Below are 15550 nucleotides of genomic sequence, written 5' to 3' on the forward strand. Positions count from 1 at the left end.
ATAACAGCAGGTATGTTTTGACATGAGCACGACATCTTTGTAAGTCATCTTTGAACACGTGTGAAACCTAAAGCAGCATCTTTTAGGTGATTGGATGAAACCGAAACAGTAATGGAAAGAGCGACTCCACTGAACAGTGGCATTTCCTTCTAGAGACAATTGGTAAAACCCTATGATACTCGTGGTTCGAGGTTCATTGCAGGGAACTTGATTCTAGGAGTTTGACATCATGGGATTTTGACAACTTTTTTTGTAGGTATGCTGCTTGCAGGTTAAAGTCCGAGACGGGGACAAGGATTGTGACACAATAGGAGATATAGAGAATGACAAGACAGGTACATGCATTGAAAGTTGGTATGTCTGGGACTCATGAAGATGCTCTTTAAGCCTGAAGGATATTTCACAATAGCCTTGGCTATTCGTCTGAAAAGGCGAGACCTGTGACTTCAGATGTTAGAAGCAAAACCCAGCTCAGATGCGTTCTACCCCGATTGAAGCCTGACACCATCCGGGTATGGTGTGCGACAAGGTGGGTTATGAAGAATGACAGGCAGTGTATGAGGGTTACATGTATTGTTATGGGTGGAGGAAGAGAGACTAGGGCATGAGGACTTTGACATGGCGTAAGGGAGACGGCTTGATGCATGATGACAACTGCTAGTAGCGGAATACCTGCACATTGAGGCTTGCTACCGGGAAGACACAGCGTGACACATGAAAATACTGAACAACTTTAAGTGGGTGATAAGCATGACACTAGTAGGAAGGGGTTAGGAACATTGCATATGTTGAAGTGAGGCGGAATTGCCACTACAATTAAGTGGTGTTTAAACTTTTGACATCTGTAAACAGACACCGACTGAATCACTACTAGAAGCTGAAGCCCCTGCCTGAGCACAATTGCTTCGATTCAAACATCTAAACAATACAGGAAAATAAAGAAACAAGTGTACATCAAACAAAACACACAACATATGCAATTCTTTCACTCACAAATAAAAAACTATGAAAAAGTTGACATTTTAATTGGAAGGTTGGAACTTTTCAAAATGTGTTTTTAGTTCTCAGATTCAAAACAATATGCTAGACTGTTGCAAATCACTTTCTTTTTCGTTCCTACTGCTGGCGTTTTTCGTGTCTAGCAGTGCTCCAGTTGAGGCCACCATTTGTCCAACTGGATTCTAGTTGCTGTTCTTGTGCTGCTCCTTCGAATCGTGCTAACAGTACCAACTTAATTTGTAGACTCCCAGTTGCAAATTCCTACTAATTTATAGAACATTAATACATTTTCGATGTTTAGCTAGGTTTGCTTAATTAATTTGCTATTTGATTTGATTTTCTATTTTGGGCAGCCTGAGTAGGTGTTGCAGAATCCAGGTTAAGAACCACTGCACTAGATGGTAGAATCTATATTACCAGGCTGGAGGCATGGCTTTGAAGAGCAATTTTCATGTAACATGAGCCAGGTTGCCACCACGTCGATAGTTACTCCGGAGACCGAGAGCATATAATTAATTAATAGATGTGAAGACCTAGAAAATAGGTCCAGACAGGCAATCTAAGAGGCTGTAATATGGAAAAGGAAAGGGAGAAGAAGGAGAATATGTGGTGGAGTGCTTGAACAGCACTTTAGACTTCCCTATAGGGATTGAAAGAGACCACAAAGGGGGAGAAAGAGCTCTATGACAAAGCTAGACCTCAGGACATTGTGGCAAAGATCTCCTTGTTTTTGCCAAGATATCCACATACCATCTGAATATATTAATTCTTGCAGAGAGGAGCAAACAGAAGACCATTCAAAGAGGAACCTGTAAAGGGATGGTTTTCCAAGACTTGATACACGACTCTCGGAACAAGTAGACTGTTTGTGGGATAGCATGGTTTTGTCTAAATATAAATAAATCTAAAACACTTGCACTGATGCCTGCACAAACAGAAGTGAAGGGATTTAAAAAATAACTTGGATTACACTAAATATTAAAGACTTTGCATCACCCCATCACTGCCAAAGATGGTCCCTGATAAATGGTTAGCATTAGTAAAAGATATTAAGCAGGATCTGAGTAAATGTAGTATGCTCCCAGTCTCTTGGAAAGTACTCATAGCAGCAATAAAAAAAACAAGCATTGAAAATGCATAGGTCTTGCTTTTGATTAAGTTAAAGGCATTAGCTTTGCTAATGCTATTGTATAGCAAAGCGAATGGCTTTAACTTGATTTTCAATTATGCATTTGGATTGTTTGAACTTATTTGTAGGGTAGTTTCTGTACATATTGACTTTAGGAACCCCAGCTGGATAAATAATGAATTTACTTTGATCGATGACATTAATCAGATGTATATGATATATACTATTTATCATTATTTATATAAGTATATGTTATATAGTAAAGTCTAGATGGACAATTGACCCTCAGAGATAATCATTGTTAGTGATTATATATTTGTTTGTAAACCATTGTTATTGGGCAAATCTTTTCTTTTTCATGTCTCCATCCTTGGTGTACCTCCCTGTGTCCCTTCCCTTGTCAGGCCACTCTGTTGCTACCTATTATCAGAGCCAGAGTTGCTGAGAGGTAGACTTATGGGTGGTTCCTGCTGATGACCTCTCAACGCTGAAAGATCTGACAGAGGTATTTGCATTGTATTCTTTCTTTGCATCCTTGAAGCAAATTGGTTCATGTAGGCTCTTTATGGGTGATCATTTAATATTTTATACAAGCGAGTTCCCAAATGTTCCCCTCTAAAAATACTCTTACTATAAATTGGATTAATGCAGGACCCTCTTTGTTAGGAAATGTCAGTTGTCTCCTGCTGAAATACTTTGCATGTCCTCATGTATATACTTACCAGGTGATGCAGAGCCGTAAGCACGGTTGGCACAGTTTCCTTCAGTGCTCTGCAACTCTTGGTAACAGCTGCCTTCATGCATAACTCAAGGGTCTGCAAGGAGATAAGTCAATTGAGATGAGGCCAAAGGGCAACATTGAGGACATGGTGAGGGTCAATTGTAAATGACAAACATCAAATTATACATTCTGTATGAATGCTAGAGTGAGTTTGTGTGTGAACAAGCTCTCTTATGTACTAATTCTAAATACACATGACCACAAGTATTTTTTGAAAGGTGACCATTAATATGTCTAATTGTTTCTTCATTGATGGCTCTGTTTTTTTGACTCACAGTGCCTCACACAGGAGTACCCTTTTATAATTAATGCCTGTCAGCAATCAAGATCTCTAATGTCCATAGGGATTTCTGTAGAGGTTACCTAATGGAGTCAGATTTTGGATTATAGACCTTCAAGGAACCACAAGAGGACACATGCAGCATTTAACTGGTGTAACTGTAATAAATGATGGATGGAATGCTGAATGATTGAAACATTCTCCCCCAGTCAAGAGATATGGTTTAAATCCATCATTCTTTTGCCCACTATGCCACCAGAGTTTGGACGCAGCCTTATGCAAATCAGTCTTGACACTGTGTCTCATGGGAACAGTCCAGAGAAAATCGCCAAACCAGGTCCTCCCTGGACCAGAAACAAGCATCCTGGGACCGGTTCCAGGTTATGTCACCCTTTATCAGCCAGGCTAGCTTCAATACAGTGGCACAGTGAGCAAGGGACCCATGTCTGTGAATGTCCTTCCCACTTAGGGTGAAAAGTGTAACTGCAACAAATGATGGACGGAATGCTGAATGATTCAAACATACTCCCCAAGTCAAGAGATCTGGGTTAAATCCATTGTTCTTTTGCCCACTGCTGCACCCCAGTTTGGACCCACCCATATGCAATCAGCCTTGACCTTGTGCCTCATGGGAACAGTCCAGAACGAACTGCCAAGCCAGGTCTCCCTGGACAGGAAACAAGCATCCTGGGACCGGTTTTATTTCACCCTTCATCAGCCAGGCTAGCTTGAATCCAGTGGCACACTGAGCAAGGGGCCCACGTCTGGCGCATACTCATCCCACTTAGTGCGATAAGTGTAACTGCAACAAATGATGGACGGAATGCTGAATGATTCAAACATTCTCCCCCAGTCAAGAGATCTGGGTTTCCTTTGCGTATGTCACCCCAAGTTGTAAGGGTATGCCCAGACGTTGGTCCCTAACTCACTACACCACTGGATTCAAGCTAGCTTGGCTGATGAAGGGTGATGCCCTGAAACCGGTCCCAGGATGCTTGTTTCCAGTCCACGGAGGACCTGGCTTGGCAGTTTGAGCTGGATGGTTCTCACAAGGAACAGGGTCAAGACTGATTTGCATATGGCTGTGTCGCAACTGGGGTGGTGCGGTGAGCAAAAGAATGATAGATTTAACCCAAATCCTTGTGACAGGGGGTGAAAGTTTGCATTGTCCAGCATTTCGTCCATCAATTGTTCCTTTACATATGTCGCCCTAAGTGGGTGGGTCCCATGCTCACTACACCACTGGATTCAAGCTAGCCTGGCTGATGCAGGGTGATGCTCTGAAACCAGTCCCAGGATGATTGTTTCCAGTCCATGGAGGACCTGGCATGGCAGTTTGGGCTGGAAGTTCCCACAAGGAACTGGGTCAAGACTGATTTGCATATGGATGGGTCCAAACTGGGGTAGTTTGTTAGCAAAAGAATGATGGATTTGACACAGATTGTTGTGACTTGGGGTGAATGTTTGCATTGTCCACCATTCTATCCATCAATTGTTCCTTTTGCATATGTCGTCCTGAGTAGTACGGGTATGCCCAGATGTGGGTCCTGTGTGCACTACACCACTGGATTCAAGCTAGCCTGGAGGATGAAGGGAGATGCCCTGAAACCGGTCCCAGGATGCTTGTTTCTGGTCCAGGGAAGACCTGGCTTGGCAGTTCGTGTTGGACTGTTCCCTCAAGGAACTTGGTCAAGACTGATTTGCATATGGCTGGGTCCAAATTGAGGTGGTGTGGTGAGCAAAGGAATGATGGATTTAACCCAGATCTTTGTGACTTGGGGTTACTGTTTGCATTGTCCAGCATTCCGTCCATCAATTGCTCCTTTGCATATGTCACCCCAAGTGGGAAGGGTATGCCCAGACGTGGGTCTGGTGCTCATTACACCACTGGATTAAAGCTAGCCTGGCTGATGAAGGGTGATGTCCTGAAACGGGTCCCAGGATGCTTGTTTCTAGTCCATGGGAAGAAAGGCTTTGCAGTTCAGGCTGGATGGTTCCCATAAGGAACAGGGTGAAGACTGATTTGCTTAAGGCTGGGTCCACACTGGGGTGGTGTGGTGAGCAATAGAATGATGGATTTAACCCAGATCCCTGTAACTGGGCTTGAAGGTTTCCATTGCCCAGCAGCCCGCTCATCAATTGTTCCTTTGCAAATGTCGCCCTAAGTGGGAAGGGTATGCCCAGACGTGGGCGCCGTGCTTAATTCACCACTGGATTCAAGCTAGCCTGGCTGATGAAGGGTGATGCCCTGAAACTGGTCCTAGGATGCTTGCTTCCAGTCCAGGGAGGACCTGGCTTGGTAGCTCAGGCTGGACTGTTCCCACAAGGAACAGGTCTAAGACTGAATTGCATATGGCTGGGTCCAAACTGTGGTGGTGTGGTGAACAAAAGAATGATGGATTTAACCCAGGTCTTTGTGACTGTGGGTGAATGTTTGGATTGTCCAGAATTCTGTCCATCAATTGTTTCTTTTGCATTTAACTGGGGCATGCCCTAACGCATGTAGCCTAGAATCACTTCTTGTCATTGTGGGCCCTGTATTCCTAACCACAGTTGCTGAAGGCCCTCGTTTTGGTTGTCCTAGTTCTCTTGGTGATTCTAGTTTTCTGGGTTGTCTGCTATGCCTGCTTCTTATGGCACTCTTGTCTAGATCCTCTTGGCCATTTTAGTCCCTCCCCCCAGTCATGGTCTTCTTGTTCCTCATCCTCCTGCTGGTCTTGATGGTACTAACTAGTTTTGTTGCTCTCCCTTTCCTTTTTCAAATCCTTATTCTGCATTTGCTACACCCATCCCTATTCCTCCTAATGCTTGTTCTCACGATTCTCTTGTTGCTTGTATCCTGGTCCTCCAGGTCATGGTCCACTGATTCTCTTGGGGGACCTGGTAATCCTAGTGCTCCTAGTCTTCTCGGCTGCCCTGGTCCCTCTGCTCCTCCTGGTCATTCTCCTCATCCTGGTCTTCCACCAGCAGGTTTTCCTCTTCATGCTCCTGGTTTACCAGCTCTTCCTTTTCCTAGTTCTCCTAATTTCATGTTGGTTTTCAAGCTATCCTTTTTTCTAGATCTCTTCCTCCTGATTATCTTCTTAATCTTCTTTACCCTGTCCCACCTCGTAGTTTTCCTCAAACTCATACTTCTGGTCTTCATCCACATATTCTTGGTCCTGATCTTCTGGGTATTGATAATTGGTCATAAGTGGCCCTCATCCTCCTGAGACCCTTGTCCTGTTGGTAAATATTATCTTTACCATGGTGCTTCTTGCTGTGTCCCTCCTTGTTGTTCTTCTGGTGATCTTGCCTTGGTGTTCTTGGAACTTTTCATCCTTCTGTTCCCAGTCCTGCTGGTCCTCATGATCTTGCTTGTCCTTGTGTTTATGGTCCAGCTAGTCTTGGTCATCCTCTTCCTAGTCCTCTGGATCCTCTAGTGCCATTCCTCCTAGCGGTCCTGATGTTGACCCTCATGGTGATCATGGCGGTGACTGCTGTTCTGTTCCTCCTGGCCTCCTCTTTCTCCTTCTCTTCGTAATTCTCCTCCTTTTTCTGTTCCTGCTCCTCCTGGTTTTCCTCCTTATTCTCCTAGTCCTCTTGGAAGTCCTTTTCCCAGTCCTCCTGGTCTTGATCCTCTTGTTTTCCCTAGTACTTGGACAAGGTATTGGCCCCCTGTTGGTCAAGTGACCCAAATCCTTCTAGTGGTCCTGGAGTTCATAAACTTCTTAGTGGTCCTGGACCCCCTTCAACTCCTCTAGTCATCCTCATGGCCATCTTCCTTCTCCTCATCCTGTGTGTGGTCTTTGTAGTGGTCTAAGTCCTCCTTGTGGATCTGGCCGTCTTCTTCCTTCTTGTTCTTGTGTCCTAGTCCTCCTGATGCCCCTCGTTTTCCACTTGCCAATCATTCTCCTCCTCTTTGGCCTCCTGGTTCTGGTATTCCTCATTCTAATTCTCCTCCTGGTTTTACTGATCCTTCCCTTTGTCTTGGGCATGCTGGTCCTCATGTCCTTGTGGCATCAGTCATTCTAGCAGACTTGGTCTTTGGTGCCTGATCCTCCAGGTCTTTTTCATGGCCTACTGATATTGCTTTCTCTTCCTTCTTTTGGACATCCAGTTCCTAACCCTACTGGTGGACCTGGTCATTCGCCTCCTCCTCCATTCAGTTGTACTGGCCCTTTTTCTGGTCCTTTGTGAGATTCTTGTACCCTTGTCCTCCTCGTCTGTGTAACCTCTTCACCCCTTAGTTCTCCCTCTTCATCCCACAGGTCCTCTGGGTATCTGCCTGATTCTGCAAGTGCTTCACCAATATATCCTCATCCAAAGTCAACCAGATACAGCCTCCAGTCAGAGGACACACTGAGATTGAGAATGTTTAGATGGACACCATTGAAAGGAAATTAGCCCCCTGTTTACATTTAGATAGTGAAATACAGTCATAATTTGGATGTTCCCCTAAACCCTGGACCTAGGTGCCACTACACCTGTTTCAGTATTAGCATTAGTGGATAAGGGATTTTTCAATGTCCCTCTTGCAGCCCTGCACATTGTGAACCAAGGGAGTGCAGATGTGCCTAATAGGGGGAGGGGTTGCTTAGAAGAGACACAGAGGTGACTTAGAGGCAGTAGCTGCAGCACATAAGATGGGTGACTGAAAGTAGATTTAGGAACACATTTAGGTTCCCAGATGTTAATGAGGAGAATGATCACCTTCAGTGAAGGCTCAGAAGACTCATCAGGGGAACAGCCTCAAAGGTGCATGGCCAGTAGGGTTTACACCAAAATGTTGTCATTTGTTTTTGGTTTGTAGCTGGCTTTAAAATTTTTATTCTAAGTGGAGGCTTTCAAAAGAAGGCCCATAAGGGAATCGTAACACCCTGTCCTTTGAACTGTAATAGCTCAGACCAGGCAGAAACTGAATCACTTTGGACCTCAACATTAATCTTCTAGTCTCAAGGCTCATAAAAGTATATTTCTGTGCAAATGAAAATTGGCAGATTGAAGAAGTAATGATTCCAATAGCGAGTCCACCAAGGTCTGTCTCTCTTGCTTTTCCAGCAAATATAATTCACACCCCAGTAACTGTAGACTATTTATTTTGCAAAAATATTTTTTAAGTTCACATCGCAACCACAAATAGTATTCAATAATGCAAACACATTATTGATTTCCAACATGGTACATTTCAAGGGCTCCTCTTAAGACTGCTTTGTTTTACCTGTTTGGTCACCAGGAGTGTAATGCAAAGTCATTGTGATCTTTAGTGAAGGTCATTTATACATTTACTTGGACTGTCTAACTTTTATTTCAAAGGGTGTATGCAGCCCCTCAGACTAGAGAAGATACAATGGCACACAGTTTGTTCTAAGAGGTCTTCTTCTTCAACCAACTTTATTTCGTTTCAAGAAACCATAAAAGTGCACAGGACAAAAGCAATATAAATACATAAAAGCACAATAGATACGAATTACAGGTCATAGCAGTGTAATATATAAAACAATTACATTAATAATACATTGATTGTGAAAATGCTAAAACAATACTAAGACGAAAGCCGAAGGGATAAAAACCTCAGAAAAAAGTTCTAGGAAGTGGGCTCATTAGGGGTCGCCTATGTTACCTGTGTTATCTATATTATTGTCTAGTATGGGGAGGTCAAAAATATTCACTAAAATAGGTGGGGTACTAATGAGCCCTGCAATGATTGAAATAATATAATTTTCAAGCAATAAAACATAAATGGATGTCATTATACTGATACATTTCACCTAGCTGCTCGTCCTAATATAATGATAGGAGACTTATATTCGATTTTGCGATACAATCATACAAGTACATAAGAGAATCCATCACAGTAAAAAAAAGTATATGAATAGATTCATATGCCATACAATACAAGTGGTATTGTCCCCTATCGTATCACTTTATGAACCCCTCATATGAAACATTGATACTTTATAATATATTAATTGCGAATTTAGAAGTTGTAAAACAAAAAAGTTGCCCTGTCCCAATCAAAGGAACCAATTAAAAGAAGTGGATTTGAAAATTTGCGATGGAGATGTTCAAACATAGGACATATCATCACGATGTGCAAAATATCACTTTTAAAAGACAAATTACAGGAACAAAATGGAGAATCGGTATACTTAAACCATTTTTCCTCTGGATTTAACAACTGATGAAACAGACCCAGCCTAAAAAAGTTAAAAGACAGTACTGGTGAACAGGCATCCCATAGAGTAAGTATGACTGGAACTGTCTTAAAGATGATCATTTTTTTAAATAATGGTTTGGCCAGTGATAGAGCTTCTCTCTCAGCAGCCTGGAACTAACTGTCTGTTGGACTCCTCCCTGCGGTCATGTGCATTCTTGTCAGCAAGCGAGTGAGGCTGCGGTGTTGGAGAGTGGAACGGCCGTTTGGAAGTGACATTGCTGGATTTGCCTCATTGTAGCCGTAGCCGTAACCGTAACTCCTCTGCCACTCCTCTGAGGGCTGTATTGGGCGCTCCCACTGCTGGTGCTGCTCCTTCAAGAACCAGGCGGTGTGTGCCACGGTTGCTCACGGCCTTTTGCAGCCTCTTGCGGCAGCAATTGCAGTTGCAGCTGAAGTGATATGAGCCAAGAGCCCTTGTGCCGGCAAAGAACACGGAGCATCAATGTCATCTGGAGGTGAGGAGAAGAGAGAGGGGAGAGCTAAGCTGAGGGGAGAGCCGTGGTCAAGTACTTACTTTCGCTTAGTTGCGGCCCCCTCTTGACTCCCACTTGACCCTCTTGGCTCTGCCCAGCCCCTCTTCAAACCCTGATGGCCATAAGGCCCTATTGCTCTTTCTCGTCCTGCTGCCTCAACTCTTAACGAATTCCTGCCTGGGGACCCGTGCAGAGGAGTAAACGGTAGTCAGGAGGACTAAGCCCCCTGAAATCCAGAGATGCAGCATCAGCCACAGTAGAGCAGCCGTCAGGCTAATTAGACGGGTCGCGGGACCAGCAGGTTGGGAAGCCAAGCACAAGCGCAGCCACCATTAGTAGGTGGCTGCTAAGTGAGAGACCCGGTAGCCAGCAGAAGCGGCCCGAACAGGACTGGGTGCAGCTTGCAAGCGAACTGCATTGTCCCCACTTGTTGGCCCCGATTGCCTCCCACTTCTCCTCTTGCATTCAGGAGCAGCATCGCAGAAACAGAAAGGAGAGCAGATTAGCAGCAGAGAATAAAACAAGGGCAAAGCGGTGTACAAAGACAACCAGAGATGGTAGCAGCCCTGTGGGGTTAAGAGTTCTTTCTTGTCCTGTCGCTGGGGGTTGAGAGACTTGGGCCCCCGGCTTCTTACTGCACCTAGTCCAAGAGGGGTTCCAGTAGGTGTTTCTCAGTGCACTTAGTGGTGGCTGACCAGCTGTCCTCTGCTCTCAGCGTCTATTCCTCCTTGCTGGTGAAACTGTCTGGTACCCTAAGATGCAACTAGAGCCAACAAGCAGATCCACTGGAAGTGAAACTGTGAGAAGTTGGCCTGGCATATGCTGTCCACTATTCTAGTGGGCACCTTGCACCAGTCCAAACGACCCTTATTGATGGTAGGTTTAAAGATAATCTATATAGAAAGCTATCCTAGTGGTAGCTGTGGAGAGCAACCTTCAGGCTAAGTCTTGAAGGTATGTAAAGCAGCTTGTTTTGCCAGTCTATAATCTCATGAATGACCAATTGAAAGGAGAACCACGCTAGGTATATATATAACATATATGTATTTATTCTAAACACATCCCTCTAGTCTCTTTATGAGGCTAGAGGCGAAAGTACATTTGGTAAACTTATTTAGCACACAGTAAATTAGCACAATATATGATTAGCCCTAGGGGCGTAATAAACCATATACTAAGAAAGTAGTATAAGAACTACAATAGACATAGAGACAAGGCCTAGGGCCTGTAAAACCGCTGGGGCAACCAGGAACCACCCAAGGAAGTGACAGAGATGACCCACGGGGCACACGTGCAGTGTCTAAACACAGCCGAGAATCACCATTGACTTCTATGGAGAAAGTTGAGGTTAGAATTTTAAAGATTAGGGACACTCAGAAGTGGACTTGGAGCAAACCCATTTAGAACTAGGCAGCTCTAGAGTCAATACCCACGGGAGCACCGGAGTACTCGAGTTACATCACCCGTGGAAGCCGGGTGCATAGGTGTCTTTTTGTGTCAGGTTTCGTCGTCGTTTTCTATGGTGAGCTGCGGAAAAGAGCTGCAGCGACCAAGTAGAAAGTGTCCGGATGGATCCAAGGGTGGATCAGAGAGATGAAGAACCTGAAAGCAGAGAGGACAGAGTCTGGGTTACTAGCCAGTGACCAGGAAGGCGATGAGCAGATGCCCACCGATGTCCGGTGATTACAGGTGCAGAAGGTGAAGCTTGACTCTTCAGCAATGAGGACCAGGATGCCTCAACAACAGTAAGGAGCTGGATTTGAGCAGTGCCATGAGGGATGTCGAGTGCTGTGGTGTCGGTATCTGGATTGGACCCAACAAGCCTTGGCAACAGCAACCCATGTAGAAAGCAAATAAATTGGCGTTGGTGCAGACCAGAAAGGTCTGAGGGACTCACATTTTGGAGGGGAGTCAGGGCACATCTGGAGCAATCAGGGAAGCCCAAGAAACAAAAGAGTTACCTTCATGGGGACCCACCAGTCGACGGCCCAGGGACTATAATTAGCCCAATGCACAACTTCGGGAAAGCTTGGTAAGTTGATGCACTAGCAAATGTGCATAGTGTCCAGGAGTTCCGATTTCAAGTCACTTGTGAGGGCTGCGGGTCTCAGCTTTGCTGGGATCTCATGTCGGCCTCGGGGAAGTCTGGAAGTCTGTGTCCTGTGTTGCAAATCTGTCGGGATCCGGCGGGAGCCTTGGAAATGCAGACCTGCAAGATGCTTCTTTGGAGCCGGTTTGAACAGGGAAGTCACTCCTTGACCACAAGGGAGATCCTTCTGTCTTCTAGTCGAAATAGAATGTCAAAGTTCCAGGATATATGTTGTAGAGTTTCGTCCAGGTATAATCCAAAGTATTAAGGACTGGGTTCCTATACTTATTCTAAGTTTAGTGGTTGGACTTACTCTAGGGTCCCAACTACTGGAGGACCCAGGGAGGGGGTGGTTACACCCCTTTCCCCTTGTCCAGTTTCGCGCCAGAGCAGGGGCTGAGTGCCCCTGCAACCGGTTTGAACTTGGCTATGCACAGGGACACCAAGTGTGTCCGCAGCACTGTCTGAAAAGCATTCTATAAATGCACCCACCCACCCCCAATACACTAAAGCCTACCTGGGAGGTGGTTACACCTCCCTGTGACAGGAAACCTATTGCCCAGGCCTTCCCTGCTGGAGTTTGGTCCAGCAGCAGGAGGTCAGGCCCGTGTCTGTGGCTGCAGCATCCATTTTGTGATGCTGGGGTTCTTTTAAACTATTACCGGTTAGGTAAGTGTGTACATGTCTTCTCCCTCTAGAAGGGTGGAATTCTACCCCCGCCGCCAGGACTGGTGGGGTGTAGGATTCCAAAGTGTTTGACACCAAACACATGTTTCCATACAGCCATTCCAAAGTTAGCATTTACCGCGAGGTTATAATGCACTTAAGAGTATATGGTCTGGCTGCATCACAGAACAGCATCAGAGAATAGATTCCGAAAGCTGCAGAGTGGCTCAGCTCAAACTTGGGCACCCTCTCACACAAAACCAAGCACTCTGCCTTCAGGATTGATAAGGCCTGCCAAGGAGTGACTTATAGGTTTATAGGTGGCAGTGTAGTAGTAGTAGTAGAAAAGCTTTATTCGATTTCACAAAATATAAAATCATAAAAGCGACAATTCATTTGTTAAGTCAAACATTCCAATGAATTACAGATGAGAACAGTAAATAGGTTCATAAAAGTTTTAAGAGCTAATTAAACTTTTCCTTTTCCTCAAGATACTTTTTAAAAAACCTGTCATTATTCCAACACAGTATGTATCATTTAAGGATTGTAGAAACAATAGAGCCGGGCGACATTGATGCCATGAACCTTGTTTTTTTAAAAATGGTTTGATCCATCTTGTCCTTTCTGTTGAATAAAATTTACCAAAACATATTACATGCAGAGTAGATTGGTCTGATATATTATCGCACGGGCATTTGCAGAGCATTCTGGACCAATCGTTTACTTTAGAAAATGTAGTTAAGCGAAAGAAATAGTAGAATCTAAATCTTGTCAGGATATACCTATCATAGCCCTCCTGACACTAAACCAAATAGGGTTGAATTGAGGCCAAGACCAGGGTGAGTTGGTGTTGTAATACCGTTTTTTTATTTCATTCCACTCCTAGCCTTAATGTTTCTAGATGGTTCCAGCAAAGTGACTTTAAATCTTTCCTCGTTATGTTGTTTAGGGAGTCTGGCTTATGCTAAAACTCTGGTCTCCCCAAGTCATTCGTAAACCTGCGAATATAACACAACCATGGAATGTTGGCGGCCTGATCCAAACCCAAGGAATCTTTAATTATATCTCTATTTAAAACTAGGACAGGTGAGGTCCAGGCTCTGTGCTATAACAGTATTGGTTGCATGCTTATCAAGTCGCTGACATGGCCGATGCCCAGTCCAGAATGACAATTAAAAACAGGAGTACATTGAGTAATAGCTAAAATAAATCTTAAAAAAGCATTTTCTACTTTTTGAATGGCTGAGCTATCACAGGCTCCCCAAACGCCTGCTCCATAAATAGCTGTGCTTATGCACTTAGCCTGATAGATTTTTAGCAGGATTTCTGGTGGCCTTTTCCCCATTTTTCTTGCAAATATCATGAGTGCTGCCATTGCTCTTTTAAACGACAATGTCCTGCTTCTAATAGCTGGTCCCCAGGATCCCGATTCTTCTAAAATGATGCCTAAATAGGAGAATGTTTTAGTGGGTGCAAATTTTTTTCATTCCCGGCGAACAGGGCGCAGGATCTATCCTTGCCCCTCCCACAGGTCATAACAAACTTTTTTTAACATTAAGTTTCAAACCCCTATTATCCATAAAGTTTATGTAGGTGTCTAGTGCCGTCTGAAGGCCAATTTGTGTTCTCGCCATTAAGACGGCCTCGTCGGCATACAGGAGTGAAACAATCTGTTTATGGTTAACCTGGGGTGAGTCTCGTACTTTGGCCACCAGTTCTTTTTCCAAATCGTTGGTATATAAGGTAAAAAGGAAAAGGGGCGAGTACGCAGCCTTGTCTGACGCCTCTCCTCACATGAAAAGGCTTGGTACATTTACCTTTTAAACCAAATCTCACCTTGGCTGTATGTATGTATGTATGTATTAGCATTTATATAGCGCACTACTTACCCGTAGGGTCCCAAGGCGCTTCGACCGCTGCGAAACCCTTCCTGGCTTCCCTGAGAGATGGTCCCTTAATGGGTATCTCCAGGGTGAGACCAGGCATCCCCGGCGGTCTGGTGGGGCCGTTAGTGAAGATAAGGCAAGCTAATGCCCAGAGTTGCCGAGTGTGATCGCTGATCAGAGTGGGCACCGAGGCGAGAGAATTATCGAGTCCGCTGACCCTGGTCCAGAAACCTGCCGCGCCGGGAATCGAACCCTGGTCCCGGGCCGTCCTCTGCTCTCGGGTCTGTCGCCTCTAACCAGTGAGCCACACTACTTCACTGCTGTAGCACCTGCACAGAGTTGTCTTAAAAATAATATAAGTACCTCATCCACCTTCATGCCTGATCAAATCTGCCATAAACGACTATGGATTACGCAGTCAAAAGCAGCGCTTAAGTCGACAAACGCTGAGTATAATTTGCCTCCCTTAGCCTGAGTATGTTTTCCATGTAAAATGGAAAAATTTAGCACCTGCTCTACAGTGCCCCGCCCCTCCCTAAACCCGTATTGTACTGGACTTAATACGTTAGTATCTTCTGCCCATTGTTGGAGGCTGCTCAAAATAACCCTGCCAGTAACTTTCATAAAGGAGTCAAGCAGGGATATAGGACGTACACAGGAAGGATTATCCTGGTCCCCCTTTTTAAATATAGGGATAATTACTGATTCGGACCAGGTTTTAATGAAGCCCAACTTGCAACTTGATTCAAGAACTCGGGTTAATAGTGGGGACCAAAGTTCAACCAAGTACTTTAATAAGTCGATCGGGGTGCCGTCGGGGCCCGGCGCTTTACCTCCCTTACTTTGTTTTATGGCTTCTAATACTTCCTTGTTACTGATATTAATTTTAATTTGTGCAAATTTTTCTGGACCCTCCTGGGTTGCGATCCCCGTGTATGCAATTTTATCAGTCCCCCCAGGATTATATACTTCTGCGAAGAAGTCTACCCACAGATCTTCTGATATAGCCACCTCAATTCTCGCCCCATCCCCCGTGCTAAAAAACGGT

Source organism: Lissotriton vulgaris, chromosome 1_1 (assembly GCF_964263255.1).
Source record: "Lissotriton vulgaris chromosome 1_1, aLisVul1.2, whole genome shotgun sequence".
Classification (NCBI taxonomy): domain Eukaryota; kingdom Metazoa; phylum Chordata; class Amphibia; order Caudata; family Salamandridae; genus Lissotriton; species Lissotriton vulgaris.